We start from the raw sequence: 12,478 nt of genomic DNA, 5'->3' as shown, positions 1-12,478 counted from the left end.
GATATAGGGAGAAGCAAGGGACATGCCTAAGATCATATAGGAAACTGGTGGCAGAGCCAAGGTGCCTGAAGCAGACTCAGGGTCCCACTGAATTAAGTACTGCGCAAAGACACAAAGACACCATCTTTGCCCAGACGTCTACTACTCACACTTCAAACTTGACTCCTATAGCAGACAGAGCCTGGGAATGTTAAAAGGTGGAATCTTTAGTGCAGTGAGGCTGAGAATGCATGTTGCATGGATTGTTTATCTACTCTTCATTAGTGGTCAACACAGAACAGCATCCTAGTCTCTGCAAAGGCTGTCAGGATGTAGAAGATTGACACAAGAGTCACAGGAACATGGCACTAAGTTAGATAAACAGCAGTACGTTATAAAGGCATGAGGTAAACTACCTGGCCTCAGTTCCCAGAAACATGTCCTGGAGTGGTTCATGCTAGAGGTGCAGGGGGAGGCTCTCACTGTCCACAATGCGCTTCCAGATAACTAACAACAACAACAACAGAGAGCGCTCGTTTGTGTAACACTTCTTGCTTAGATGTGGACAGGGATGACAGAAAACCTATTACAGAGGGCTTTTTGCATTTTTGTTCTTGCAACGTGGATGTCCAGGAAGTGAGATATACCACAATGGTACTTGATTAAGTAGCAATGGTAACCAATGTAAAATATGGGCATTTCTATATGCCCTGCTTGATCTTTGGGAGAATCAATTGTTCTAATTTGGTGTCAGATGCACTTGTAATGAAATATTTCCCACCCTGGCTTCAGAATTGAACTGAAATGACAGATTTTTTTTTTTTTTTTTCAGACTGCACTCTTCTTGCACTGCAGGCCTGAACAATTCATTGGAACAGATGCTCCAACTCTCGTGCACACAAAGCTTAGCTTGTAGTTTACAATATTGCCTACTAAATGTGATTTTTTTTGCACACCCAAGCTTATGTGATTTCTCCTACAAAACTTTTATGCAGGAATTAAACAGTTGACATAAACTATTGCTATTTTCTCCAGTGCACGGTAGTAAGGAACAGGCATGCAAGCCAGCCAGAATATACAGAATGCTTATTTTAAAATATAGAAATGACTCACCTGTAAGAAACTTCAGCTGACAGCTGAAGTGAACACAATGTCTACAACCCTGCAATGTTGCCTCTTGACAACAGAATCAAAACAACAGCAGTGACAGAAGGATTTTATTTTTTAATTACTTCATTAAGTGAATTTAGTGTTCACAAAGATGCTGGATGTGTTTATCCCCTTTTCCCTGATATGGTGCTGCTCAAGTACTTAATTTATCCCAGTATATTTTTAGATGTCTTCTAGTTTTGAAGTGCATAAAGATGCATCTCTACTGACAAGCTTTATCATCCTTTCAAAAGTGTTATGGGTCCTTCTGTAAACTACTCTCTTCCAGGATTAACCCCAGCTCCTTTAACTCGTTTCATAACTCATGCTCCTGAGACCAATCACTATTACTCTTGCAGCTCTATTCTACACCTTTCTTTGGCACCAGAACCAGTCCCACGTCCAGTGTTCCAAACATAAGTGATCTGTACATTAAAAGCCAGATCCTCAAGTTGTAACAGTCGTAACAGGGCAAGTGTTAATTCTATTAAAGGTGGGGCTAAAGGGAGAGAGCAGTATTTTCAGACTACCCTAGACCAAGGGAATGGTTCGTGGTGGTGGAACTCAGAGCAACCCTTTAGGCTACTTCAAGTTATAGCAAAGCTATCAGTCTCAGAATCAAGGGAGTGGAGCAGCATAATCAAGATGCATCGTCTTCCACTTCTTGGATGCTACTCCAAACCTACCTCAGCTGGACCCAAGAATGGGCCCGTTCAAATACAGTATCTTTCCTGGCAAAGCATTTTTGCAAACTATGAAACCTTAAGATAAAGCTCCTATGTACAGCAGGTGCCTCAAGCACACATTGAAGGCAACAGGAGTACGGCATGTAGACAAACAATATGATTGTTCAAGGGCTCGTAGTCACAGCAAGGCCACAGCAGGGTCAGAGAACAAAACCCAGGACTGCTGATCCTCAGTCCTCTGCTGCAGCCGGTGGGCAACACCCCTTCCTCAACCTGAGTGCCCAGTTCCATAGTATTTGCTTTAGTATATTCTGTACCCCAGATGGTAGCAAATGAAATTCAGGATCTATTCCATGTCAGAATAGAGATGCGTGCACATTCATCCCACAGAACTTAAGACAATTATGAGTGAGCCTTCTATTCCCACTAGGAACTGAAGCAAACTGAACAAGTCATAGGGCAGCAGCGGCAAGCAGCATCTATATTGTAATGCAGTGACCTCCTGCCTTCCCTTCCTTGACCATGTGGCCTGTCCCATAAACCTCCTGCACCACTTTGGCTGCAGAAATCTTGCAGCTGCTGAAAGCTGCAGACTTTTGGGAACTGCACAGCTTCACACAAGGAGGTGCATACTCCTTCTCTGTCCCTTTCTTCTTGGCACTCCCATGTAGGAAGGAGTAGCCTAAACTTAGCCTCAGACAGTACAGAATGAACACAGGCATTCAAAATGTCCTGGAGATCACCACATTATGAAACCTTGCAGCTTGAAAACTTCACCCTTAGAAATGTTGGGCGGCTTGAGAGAGGAAAAGAGCTAAATGAGGAAGAACAGAGAACAACACAGGAGCCAAGAAAAGGATAAATCCCTGGATTATCTCAAAACCACTGAATATTAGATGCAGGAAGTTAATCAATGTAGCATCAAACTAAATATCTCTCTGTGTCAGACAAAAGGGTTTTGTGCAGCCAGAAAAGACCTGACTTTTCACCTTCCCCATTCTTATTTTACTCAGCAACTTCTGGGTTGCCCTTTATCACACATCAAATCCCATTTATTCATCCTCTTCTCTCCCCTGGTTCTTTATTAATCAGAATGATAAAACATGCATGGGAGAAAGAAGAAAGACTGCTCCAAATTTTGTACATTAGCATGGACAAATCTTTCCATGTCCATTGTTGAAATTGCCCCCAGAGCTCACTAGGGTTTTGTTACTACCATATTTACTCAAATAAAAGACAGCCATGATTTTAAGATGACCTCCCAATAATTAGATTCTGTCTATGGAAAATTTATAAGTTTGTTACAATTTTCCAGGTATAGAATCTAATTATTGGAGGTTTGTCTTGAATTTGTCCCCCTCCCACTGCTACAGCAGGGAAAATAAGTCTCACGGCTCAGGGAGCCCCTTTGTGCTCTGCTTCCTGCTAACTTTTCTCCCGTCAGCCCACTCCCCCTCTCTTTACTGTCAGACCCTACTCTCCCCAAGCACACAAAATGAAGAGCAAATTTTAAAACAATAACCCTAAAAGTAAACATGGCTGTAGCAATTTGCATACTGTACCCATATACTTACTCATCCAGAATTAAGAAATGTTACCTTTTTTGCAATGGCTGCAAGTTTTAGTACAGGTACTGCATAAACAGTTATGAGCAGCACATTGGCACCTACTTATATGTAATACCAGCTACACATTATATTAGTTCAAAGTCAAAGGCTCATGATTTACCACATAGTTCATTGGGCTGGACCCCACCAGAGTCAACAGCATGTCAAGCCACACTGACCCCACAGCACAGCACTGCTCAATATGTGTGTGTACTTCAGATACCCTCCCGCCCCCAAACAAAGGCTCCATGTGCTAATTAGCCCTCATTCATGACTGGAATCAGGTGTTCTCGTCACAAGTTCTAGGATGCTCCATAATGTATATGCAGATGAGGCATAAGGCAACTTGGTCCAGCTTCACCTTATGGAGGGCAGGGCCACACAAATCATATGCAACAGACTGAAAGGGGGTAACGGAGGAATTCTGGGCACACTGTATGTAATCCTGTGGCTCACCATGACTTGATAAAATTGTGCACTTAATGAGCAGTACTATATGTCTTATTCAGATGGGCTATACCAACCCATTTTTGTGGTAGGTACTTACCTAGCAGGGGAAACGCCATGTATCTGGGTCCATGAAGGTAGTTTTCCTTAACCCCTCCCTGGGATAACTGTTCTTTTGGCGTGGTTTAGTACCCGCTGAAGTATTGGGGCTTAAAGCCCATTTTATGGAAATGGGAGCCTCTTCCCTAATTTCTCCTGCACCCATATGGCTGAGGGCAGGCAAAACTTCAAGGCATCCAAACCCCAAGCCTCCAGGTTTGGGCCTGCACATAGGATGTCTGCCAAAAGATTTTAGAAATATCCAAAGCCCCAGGTGGGGCTGGAGGATGTTTGCCAGTTGTAGGCCCATTTATGGTTCTGGACTGACTCAGATTTGGACTTGATTTGGCTCAGAACACAAAAAAAAAAATTTATTTTTTTTATTTTTGTGGTAGGGTTTCCACCAACAGGTTTGCCCAATGTGGGTCACGTGTTTTGTAGTCATGTTCAGCATCGGCTGCATTTAATCAGCTTCATAGCTGGTTTCCATTCCTGAGCACATGCTCATTCTGGCACCAGTTTAATGACGGACAATGTATTCAGTAAGATTTTGTTGTATGCGATTATAATAGAGGACTTCTTCCCCCTATTCAAATTGGGAAGGAAAACCTTATCTTGTATTCAGGTAAATAAGTAAACCTTTTGCTAATATCTGGACAACAAACACCTGGTGGCAAATATTGCTTCTGGACTAGACTTTCAGCAGGCATAGCTCCATTTGCCCCAATTGAAGATCCAGTCTATTTGTTATCATTTGTAGTCAGATGCACCCAGAGATCCTCATTGTCTATGGGAAGACATTATTTCTACACCCCTTCCCCCCAACCAAGAATTTAGAGTCTAATACTAAGAAACAAGGAACAGCATCTATTCCTGCAGCAGAATGGTCTCATTACAGTAATTCTCTTCCTATATAAAAATTCTTTCAGTATTTCTGACCATCATTATTTACCATCAGGCACCGTTTTGTAAATATAATTTACCACTGCTGTAAATTCCTCAAGACTTATTCCCAGTAGCCCTCACTATAGATATTGTGTCTAATCAATCCTCAATTACTATGCAAATATATCCTATAGGCTACTGATGTCTTTCCTTTCAAACACTTAATACATAATTAATGATAGTTCTAATGGCACTGAAGAATCCAACTAAAAGAGCCTCTCACTATAAATTATAGTTATCCAGCTACAGAAGGTTGGTTTATTGGGGTACTTATTATTCAGGATTTTTGCAGCCTTCTGAAAAAAGCAGTCTAGTATTTCTAATCAGTAACTGCTGATACTGTACTTCTCCCCTCAAAACAATATTTTACATAACAAAGTCTAAACGATGCAAAAGTTCCACAGTCCTATCGTTACAGTGTCCTTAGGGTTAGAGCCTGGTATCCTTATTCAGGGAAACTGCACAGTGACTTTAAGCCTTTAGTTAAAAAGTGTAAACACCTCACTCTGCAAACAATAGTTACTGAGTCTGTTAAGTGAAGATCCATATTTTATCAATAAAGAGAATGTACTTGTAGAACAGTTTTTTCACAGGCCTCTCTCCTTTTAAATGTATATGTTACAGCAGAATTTCATATTACATTAATTTTAACAGTAACTGGGTGAACAAACATAGCCTTCATGCTAACTTTTTATTTTTTGCTCTTTGACTTTTACAGCTGTAAATCATACTGAAATGTTTGAAAATTTAATATATACATGTTAAATTCATGCATTCTAACATTATAAAATGCCTAAGTCTGTCTGTCTGTAATGCTTTATTTGCATTCTGACTGGCTGATGGAAACAGCTAATCAGAGTGCTCCGAGTGGGGGAGCACCACCATGATTCCAAAGCCACGCTGAGGACTGGACAGAGGCGCTGCTGACCTCAGCTCCCCCACCCCACTCCCTGAAAGCAACACCAAGGACCAGACAGGGGGTGGGGGAGCCCCCTCACCCTGCTCCCTGCAAGAGGCAGAACAGTGGCAGCATGGGGCATTAAGTGACAGCACTCCACCCCAGCGCGCCCCACCCCCGGTCATTCTTGATGGGTATTTGGCTAGTATACATATAAATGCGAAGTTCTACCTACCTTAATGTCAAAAGTTTGCCAACACCAATGCAGTTTAAACTACAGTTTAGAGTTTGAGATTGTTTTTAGGAACATATGAATGATTATTTCTTATGTGGCATTTTGGAAGCCTCACCCTTCTTTATTGCAAAAGTAAAACACTGATGGGCACGCTGCTGTGTAAATATGCACACTACAGAAGTTATTCCAAAAGCATCTAGGCCAGGGGGGTTTATAAAACCCTTTATATAGGAAATGCTTCCTTAAAGCACATTCTTCCCTAAAGTTTCAATGGATGACTGTTCACATGGTGCTTTGTAGAAAGCAACGCATAATAAATTCTCTAAGAGGTAACTTTCGTGATACTTAAAGTGTACCTATAAAATGACTGATTGGCCTTTTTTCCTTGATAAAATGCCTATCTGAAATGTACAGAAAAAAGGAAATTAAAGTGGAAAAAAGGATAGTGCAACATTAGACACTTTTACTGAGTTTGAAAAATGGTAGGTGCTGAAACTTTAATGGTTTTGATTTGCCTTACCCATTTCTACAAGAAGAGGTTAAATACAGTTGCAAATTAATCACAAGCACTTCTTTAAAGTGATATTTATAGCTTTTACATTTAAATGAAGGCAAACAAAAGTATAATTTATGCTATAATAATCCACATACTGGTCCATTGTTTTAATTCTTTAATAGAAGCTAAGCAGGTTGTAGCAAGTAGATAAAACCCTTTGAATACTGAAATACCACCATATTCTGCCTTGACAGGTCTTCTGCTTCTAAGAGTATTTATGATTTTACTGCTACTTGAGAACCACAAATGAGATTGAAACAGACTCATTGACATGCAACCTGAATTGAGAGGTTTCCCCGACACAGCAAAAGCATAATTCAGTCTCTGCCTCTATACCATCCTCAACCTCTCTTCTGAGACTGCTAACAAAGGGTTTGATGCTGGACTCTGTACAGAGGGCCACATTCTACAGCCCATGCAATCCCATGACTTCACTGGACTTTCATGGTGTACAAAAGAAGGTAACATTCTGCTCTAGATAAAGAACATAACTGCAAGGGCATGAGCACTCATCTCTTACTCATCAGACATTGATGAGCAGCTCATTCCACATTTCAGGCCAATAAAGTCACCCATCAGTTCCATAGCCTGCTACCAGGCTCTAGAGCAAATAAGTCTCTTGATTCAACTGTTTGTGGGCTCCTAAACGACTTTACATTATTCTCTTTAAAATCGTTTTAGAAAAGTTGTATATCAAACTGGAAGGTACTATGTGCATGGTGTTATCAGAATGGTACCATATGCCTGTTGACTACTTACAAATCATTCATGCTTCTTTCACTTGGCAGATTTTACAACTGAGATATAGAGCCTGATTCTACTTTCACTTGCTTGGGTTTTACATCAGTGCACCATGTGCTCCTGATTTACACTGGTAGGGAAGGGAAAGCAATATCAAAAACTCTGGCATTTACTATTCAAAAAGAGATTTATTAAAATGAGCATGCCAAATCTTCCGTGATTTTGAATGCCTCATTTTTATTGGTCACTTTATGGAGTACTCCCTGCTTTCCAACAATTATCTGACTGCACTGGCTTTAAAAGCATACTTCACCTTTCAGGCTATATAGTTTGAATTCTTTCAATTTGCCTTCTGGTTCTGAATCTTTTAAGGGCTCATGCTTTCCAGCTTTTCCCCACAAGACCTTTTTTAAATGAAAGCTAGGCTTCTTACTTAGTCACAGCATTGCAGAAGTTGGAGATTCATGAAAAACGCAAAATAGAACAAGACCGGCAATAAAGCTGTGAGTTGGCAAAAGTCTAGATCCCAACATGAAATCCAAGAACTGCTGCCCTTCAGGGGAATTCCAATCCAGATCTGACCTTTGCAACTCACTCCCAAATCTAATCTGGTTTATCAGTGAGCTAGAGAGAGAGATTTGTCAAGCTTCACCACTCTCAAATCTGACCCAACATCAGGCTGTCATATTCCCGACAGAAAAAATTCTGCAATTCTTTTTTAATCTTTGAAACTGGTTTCAGAGTCACGGTTAGCACTTGGAAAACATATTCAGTTGACAGTCCTCAAGCATGAAGCTCAGGAGGCGGCAGTGACAAAGCTAGCTCCTCCATACTTCCAGCCCCTGTGACCCACCTCTATTCTGAAAGGGCCCATATCTAGCACCACAGGTAGCTCAGCCTCTCTGCTCTGGCTGTATCTAAGGTTCATTCTCTCAGTGCTCGTTCTCATAGATTGCTAGGGCCACAAATCAGACTTCGATCTTGTTTGCAATCTTGCGAGAGTTGCATAGGCTCTTGCTGCCTCCCTGTTGCATTTTTGTGAACAGGCAAAGCGCTGACAGTCCTCTTGCACTGCTTTGTTCCAGGAAGAAGGATTCATGTACATTTCAATACTCTCCCTATACATCAAGTAGCCAGAGAGGAGAAACTGCCTGTAGTGCACGAGTCTATCATTTGCACACACTTATTTTCATCATACAACTCCCACGGAATTCTGAATTTTGTATTGGTCCATTAGGCTGAGTAACTGCGATTCTCTCTATACTGCAGCCATTGTTTTGGAGATGCTAGCCCAGATTCTCAGCTCCCGTAAATCACTGTAGCTGCACAGGGCTGGCACATAATCTTTAATTTCTAAAATCATCATCGCATTTTTAAACCCTTCCTGGCAATGCATGCTGACAAGGTGCGCTGTGTTCAATGGAAGCATCGAAGGGCAGGTTTTGGCTTGTGTTTTTTAAAGCAGGTTCTATTTGCAGTTTGTCTGCTTTGAGAGGCTCCCTTTCACTTTTCTACCAGCTCTTTCATGCTTCTCTTCCTAGCTTATGGGATTTAGCAAGGTTATCGGATCTGTACAAGGACCAGCACCAAGTATGACATTGGTGCTGTTAACCCGTTAGTTCTTTTTTCAAGGTTTTCATTAACATCCAAGCAGTCCTTCCCCCAAAGGATAACTCATTTACTCATGGCAATGACTATTTCCATGGTTTCAGGTGTTCCATGCTATTTAGTTCTGATCATTTGTCAGTTACATGTGGCACAAAATTCACCCAGGGCCAGAGGCAAAGTTCAGCGCAGTCTGTGCATCAAACTGTCAGCAACAGAAATGGGCTTTGGATCCGAACCAGACTAAAACTGCCACTGTGTGCCTGCACGAATTAAGGAAACAGTTCACTGAGTCCCATGCTTTCCCATCAGCAGAAAAGTTTATCTCCATCCCCAGCAGAGCAGACAGAAGCAGTCTAAACGCAACCTGGTATAGCTGGCAGCATGGGGGAGAGAACCCCACCTTTACTGTGGTGCTGAGAGCACTCTGCAGCTCTTCATGAGGTGTATATAGTGCATGTGAATGTGCCCCCACCCCACCACCTTCGCAGGTTTCCTGCTTGCTTCTGCAAGAAGAGACCTTACAGCTTTCATATAAAGTAACTGTGAACTGTATAAACACTCTATTACAATCCCTGCCCCAGAGATTTGCACAGCAGCACTGCCAAAAGTAGTAATTATATAGCAGCATTTTAGTATGCAATAGTCTGCAGCACTTCTCCAAGCTGAACAACCAGAGCAGGATCATAAATATTATATTTAAAATAGTAGCTCAAACCACATGGTTTGGAAAACAATAACCAGGCACATGCTCTGTAGTAGCATGGAATTAGGAATGATTTTACAGACTCAGATAAAAGGCTTGAATGAACTGTGATCACAGTATACACAAATGGTCTGTACAAGCAATAGTTGGAGATGCATTCACATTTCTATTATAATGGCCAGATTATAATTTTGCCTCAACCATTTGCTTGATGATGAAGTCTGGTGGAAAACATCTAAAGCATGATAGATTGCTCAAGCAAAGCAGCCACTGGTCAGCTGGCCATTTCTAAGTTGGAAAGCTCGCTCTCAACCCAAGCACCATCCATGGGAAGAAGTAGCAGCTTCTTGGTTTCTACTTCTCATTTTTTTAAAGTTCTACTTGTTTTCATTAGAGTAAAACAAGCCAAGTTCGTTGGAGCGCTTTCAAGGACCTCAGTATAAAACATCTCCACTACAGCTCAATTAACTGCTGCAGCCATCTGTTTTCTGGATGGAAAGGATGAAAGTTTGAATAAGTAAGAAGAGCTGCCTCCCAATGATCTGAGGAGGAGCAAGGCAGGTGTTTTATTGGGAAGAACGGCCCGTTTGCCCACGGCCAGAAACTTTCTCAACACAGCGTCCCCGGAAAACGTTTAACCACCAGACTTTGTGACCTGCTCCCCGGCTGCCCCTGCGGAACAGAGACCCAATGAGAACCAAGTGCAAGAGCCAGAAGCCTCCCGGATCCCCTGGCAAGTTGGCGGCGGACAAGGAGCGCATCCCGCAGCCGCACGTGAACGTGTCCGCGCCCGGGCGCGCGGGCTGGCCCCCGCCTTGCCGGAGCCCGCGGCCGAGCGGGGCAGGGGGAGCCGCCGGGAAGGGGCAGCGGGCTCCCCCCGCAGGGGAGCTGCTCGGAGGGCCGGCGCCGGGGGACTGCAGCACCAGTGGGGAGGTGCCAGGGCTGTGCCCTGCCCAGGCCGAGCCCCCGAGGGGCGAGGGGGGAACCGCGGTGGCCTCCCGCGGCCGCGGAAGGAGCCGGGAGACAGCTCAGCGAGCGCAGGCAGAGGGGTGCCGGAGGGACACCCACCCACCTACCTACCTCGGGCGCCGGAGCCTTCCCGCCGGCGGCCGGGCTGTGGCGGAGCCAGCGTGGAGCGGTCGGAGGAGGCGGCCGGGCGCTCGCGGCGGCGGGGCCGGGGATGGGGATGGAGATGGAGATGGAGCCGGAGCCGCTGCCGGGCACTCCGGGCGCCTCTTCGGCTGTGTTGGGAAAGTTGCCGCGGCCACGCGACCCGCCTTAAACCCGCCTCCCCGCAGCCCCGGGGGAGGGAGGGGGCGGGGGCTGCGGAGCCTCGCGGTCCCCAGAGCAGCGCCGGGCCCGGCCGCCCCCGCCCCCTGCAAACTTCTCCGAGGGGCCGGGAGGGGTCCTCCGCCCCCGACCCCGCGGTCTCCGAACCCCAGCCCTGGCCGCCCGCGGCTCGGCTCTGGGCGGGGGCAGCACTGGGCCCGATGCCCCCTCCAGCCGTGCAGGGGGCGCCCGGGATCGGGCCCGCCCTGCCCTGCCCGCTGCAGCCCGGGGCTCGGCCGCGACTTGCGGCTCCGGGCGGGCTGCGGCGTTGTGCACGCGCTGCCGGCGCCCTTGGCTCTGAGCCGGGAGCGAGCCCAGCACCCGGGAAGGACGAGGCGGCGGAGCGGAGCGGAGCGGAGCGGAGCGGGCCGGCCGACAGCTCCCCACCAACGCACAACTTCTGGTCCCCGCGCTCCCCCCGGCTCCAAGGCGCTCATGTCTCGTCCCAGCCGAGCCCAGGCCAGGGTGGTGCTGGCAGGGACTACCGCTGCCACCCCAGCCCCAGGCTACTTTCCTTTCCTCCCTCTCGCTGCTTAAATGGGCAGGGGCCGGGGCTGGGGCTTCCCCCACCTGCTTGTTCCTTCCGTCAGTTTTTAGAAACTTCTTCCACAGCAGCACCAGCAGCATCAATAATACATCGGCTGCCACTTTTCTATGTTAGCTTATTTTCAATATTTAATACAATTGAATATCGATTAAGTTTTGAACTTAATTTCTTGAACAAATAGATCCAACTTAATGCCTTTTTTTATTATTATTATTTGCATAAGGATATTAAAAACTCCAGTTGCTCTGGACTGATTGTGCTGGTTTTGACCAGCGACTCATTGCCATGGCTGCCCAGCAGCAGGAGAGCTGGCTTTTCCAGATCTTCCACATTAACAGCTCTGTATTCTGCTGACTTCTTTGAAACACCTGAAGTTTACTGAACATAATTTAGGCCAGACACTTGCAAGTGGATGTCTTAAGCCTTCTCAGCCGTGTAGCCAACAAAGAGCTGTGGTGCTCCACTGTTGTTTCCACAGCGTTTTGACTAGTCCAGTGTTCCCAGTGAGTAGCTGGGTAGTCTGTGGCAGTCTGTGGCATTCTTGGCATCAATAGCAGATATTACACTGCACCGTAAACGTATAGCTTTCTCTTTTTTCCATGCTGGAAAGGCCTGTCCTGGTACTGTCCTGGTCTTACTGAGACAAAATCCCACTCATATCTATTATGCCTTTTGCAGACAATTGTGGGTTATTCTTCTATTCTTTCAATGTCAGCTTCTGCTCTTTCTGAGATAAGCCTACAATTAGAGAGTTTAGTATGGGCGTTTCCAAAGTGTTGTGCCTGGGAGGCCATTTCAAAGGGGCAGGCATGGATGGCAGGCCGCATCCTGCTGATGGGCCACACTTTGGGCAGTCATGCTTTAGTAAGTTTTAGTGCTTCCGGGTGTAGGCATGGTTTAATCTCCCTTATGTTAGAGCCTACTCAAGGAGCAATACTACTCTAGAAAG

At 45.2% G+C, this 12,478-nt stretch overlaps 1 protein-coding gene across 7 annotated transcripts in view; it reads right to left on the bottom strand.

Moving 5' to 3' along the window:
- MEGF11 (multiple EGF like domains 11) overlaps positions 1 to 11,013 on the bottom strand; it is a 416,852-nt gene extending 405,839 nt beyond the window's left edge. For 4 of the 7 annotated variants that reach the window (XM_090028985.1, XM_090028987.1, XM_090028986.1 and 1 more), the window contains exon 1: positions 10,734 to 11,012. The gene's annotated coding sequence lies outside the window, so the exon portion shown is untranslated. Of the gene's footprint in view, positions 1 to 10,733 lie in introns of all 7 variants that reach the window. The other 3 variants (XM_090028981.1, XM_090028982.1, XM_090028984.1) reach the window with 1 other exon arrangement.
- Positions 11,014 to 12,478: the final 1,465 nt, after the last annotated feature.

Source organism: Crocodylus siamensis, chromosome 15, assembly GCF_052110815.1.
Source record: "Crocodylus siamensis isolate JL-2025a chromosome 15, ASM5211081v1, whole genome shotgun sequence".
Classification (NCBI taxonomy): Eukaryota; Metazoa; Chordata; order Crocodylia; family Crocodylidae; genus Crocodylus; species Crocodylus siamensis.
The sequence above is the reverse complement of the archived record's forward strand: the minus strand, read 5'-3'. Positions and strand labels throughout refer to the sequence as shown.